This window comes from Panicum virgatum, chromosome 3K (assembly GCF_016808335.1).
Source record: "Panicum virgatum strain AP13 chromosome 3K, P.virgatum_v5, whole genome shotgun sequence".
In the NCBI taxonomy this organism is placed as follows: Eukaryota; Viridiplantae; Streptophyta; class Magnoliopsida; order Poales; family Poaceae; genus Panicum; species Panicum virgatum.
Window position 1 is genome coordinate 12,301,046 of NC_053138.1, and position 2,966 is coordinate 12,304,011.

Here is a 2,966-nt window from a genome sequence, read left to right on the forward strand (position 1 = left end):
GATATTACGAGGAATTGAGCGAGGGTAACAAAGACGACGAAGATGATGATACCAGCAATGCTGCCGCTTTCACAGGATGAACCATGCACTATTCCTTACTGCAACTGCCCTTGTCACAAGAAGAAGGGCCCTGCCCCTCCGGCACCACCACCACCACCTGCACCACCTGCAATGGGTGGATACTGCGGAGAAGGCTCAACGCAGTTTGCTACGTGGGGGTACGGCTACTAGGACTATCTATTGCTAGTCACATGCTGCATCGTTGTGTTTGTTGTGTTTTTCTAAATTACCTAAGGCATGTTAGTTTAGTTCAGAATCTGTTTACCGTAGTTGCAACGGGTTCTGCCATGCCACTGCATGTTTGATGTGTGTTTCATTAACGTTGTATTATGATGTAATTCCTATAGTTTATATTGTGTAATGCAGTTTTTAGTTCTTAATTCTTACCGTTATATTTGATGTGTGGTTCACAGTATTCTAGTCCCCTGAAAATGTCCGAAAATATTAAAGGCAAGTTCGAAGATTCACTAGATTGCTTGTGCGTGCGTGGCACCTCGGTGCCGTGATCTGTTGCGTCAAGACGTGTTATCTCGGCGCCACATATTACAGCGCCCACCCCCAGGGTCTATTTCTGCAAAAAGTTACAAAAAGGCACATATGTTCAATTATTTCGCGAAAAGGGCTAAATTGCAAAAAAAAATGCCGGCCGCCCCGCAGCCGGGCGGCCTGGGAGACCGGCCGCCAAGCTGCCGGGCGGCGGTTCCCAGGGACCTGTCCGCAATTTTGTTTTCTCTTTTTTTTGTAGATTAGCCCCTGCCGCCCGGCAGCCGGTTCTCAGGGACCTGTCCGCAATTTTGTTTCCTCTTTTTTTGCAGATTAGCCCCGGCCGCCGGCAACGGAGCGACAGGATCCGGCGCAGGGGGCAGATATATTTCTATAAATTTCCAACTCGAAAATATATTTTTTAAAAAAACAAAAATAAAAAAAATATAAATTTCCAACTCGAAAATATATTTTTGTAAAAAACAGAAATAAAAAATATAAAAATAAAAAAACCGCTAGAAAGGGCCGAGGACAAAGGCTTCAGCAGACACCAATATACAGCCCAAAGAGAGAAAAATAGTTTAATTTGCTTTGGTTGGGGTGCGCCAGCTCCTGCCAATAGTGCAACGGGTGGCAAGCCATTGTGGTAGACCCTCCCCATAAAAAATAAATTTAATATCAAAGTGGACACATAGCTCATATATCAAATATTAAACGGATAAAAACAGATACTACAGTTAATCTTAGCCAAAAGGCCAAGAAAAATATGAGTTGCACAGGCGGCCCGCCCCTCCTTTTGTAGCTGGCCCCCTCCGCGCTCCGCTCTCGCCAGGCGATGTGGGACTAATGCTTGCCTCTCCAGCAAACCCCGCGGCCGCGGGCGAGACCGGGCCGTGTTCTGTTGTTGTTGGGCTTCATGTCGCGTCAGGCCCATTTCTGAGCGTGGCTTGTCTGGTCCAGAGTCTCATTCTATATTAAAGTCTACCAAGCAGTATATTTGACTCTCTTATAACTTATAAATGAATACTACGGTCGCGTATTGAATGGATATTCCTTGTTAAGATAGAATCAGCTTGTAATTACCATGGCTGACTTCTCCTTTAGATGAACACTATGGGACTATGGGAGCGATACTCAAATTATTTATACTTTTCTGCTGTCTGTTTTCTTTTCCTCGGGACAACCAAAAGGTGTATGCGTTTCACCTGGTGGGAGATTCCCTGCCTTTTCATCTGAAGGCAAGCCTCCTTATCAATCACTGTGGCTGCATTTTTTTTTCAAGAAGATGTGAGCAGGGCGACTGTCAAAACAGGGTGCTAAACAAAGAAGCCCGCGGTTCTAAGTTCTGAACAGGCTTAACATTATCAGTGCATCACTGATCACCATAGTTACTGCCTTGCTGGGGAGCAGCCTTGTGTGATGCCTCTTCTGCAGCACATGAAGGTGATATGTGGCTTCTCATTATTGTATACAGCTTTCCATGCCTGAACCAGGAACGGTTGAATATTCTAATTAAATTCAGAAACAGGAAGCATACTAAACTTCAGAAACAGGAACAGAACGTTTGGGAAGGCAAAGAGTAAGCATAGACCATCATGTTAAAGTTAAAGGCAACCCCCATAGGAAGATTGCTTCGATTCTGCTCACTGCCAATTTGGACTCATGGGAGAAAAATGTGAGAAAAATGTGCTTTAGTTCTCGATTGCATTTATCTCTGGAGTATTCCATGACAATCGTTTCCCCAGAGGACGAAATAAATAAACTTCAAAATTCAAGAATTCAAGTAACCTTTGGTTAAATTAAGTGCTGATGGGAGAATTAGATGGAGAGAGAGACGACCATACTGTTAGCTGCTTTCGTTAACGCGATCGTGCAAGAAACACCCTTGCTTCATAATCTGAACCAGGACCACCTGCCTGCTTCCTGCATGTTGCAGATGCACCGAGCGAGTAAAATAGCAAAGCTCAAGTCCAGCTGCACCATAACTTAATTAGCACGGAGACTGATGTTGATAGAGATATATATATTGCCCGGCTTCTACGTCGTCTGCAGATCACACGAGACCATCGCCAGAGGCAATACTGCGTGCCAAAGTGTGGTTTCGATTTGGTCTCGAGGACTGTCGGTGCCTTCACTTGCTACCTACCTCACTTTTTCGCGACCATGCCTGAGCACGTTTTTCAGGGCGAGAACACTTTTTGTGTACTGTATATATATTGGTGTGTCATTTACATGTGATGGTTCATAAATAATCCTTTTCTTTGTAGTAGTGGTTAGTATCTTCAATGGTTGATCAGCATCACTCTCCTTGCTAATTGACAGCACGCAGTAAGCAATTCATCGCCAAATGAGTGCAAGTTCCGTACCGCGTTAGGCAAACCATCGAATCAGTGGCTTAACCAATGAAGATTTCATTCCCGGAA

General features: G+C 44.5%; 1 pseudogene; it reads right to left on the reverse strand.

Annotated features, from left to right (window-relative positions):
- Positions 1–1,139: 1,139 nt before the first annotated feature.
- LOC120701679 lies at positions 1,140–1,311 on the reverse strand (annotated as a pseudogene).
- Between the last annotated feature and the right edge of the window lie 1,655 nt (positions 1,312–2,966).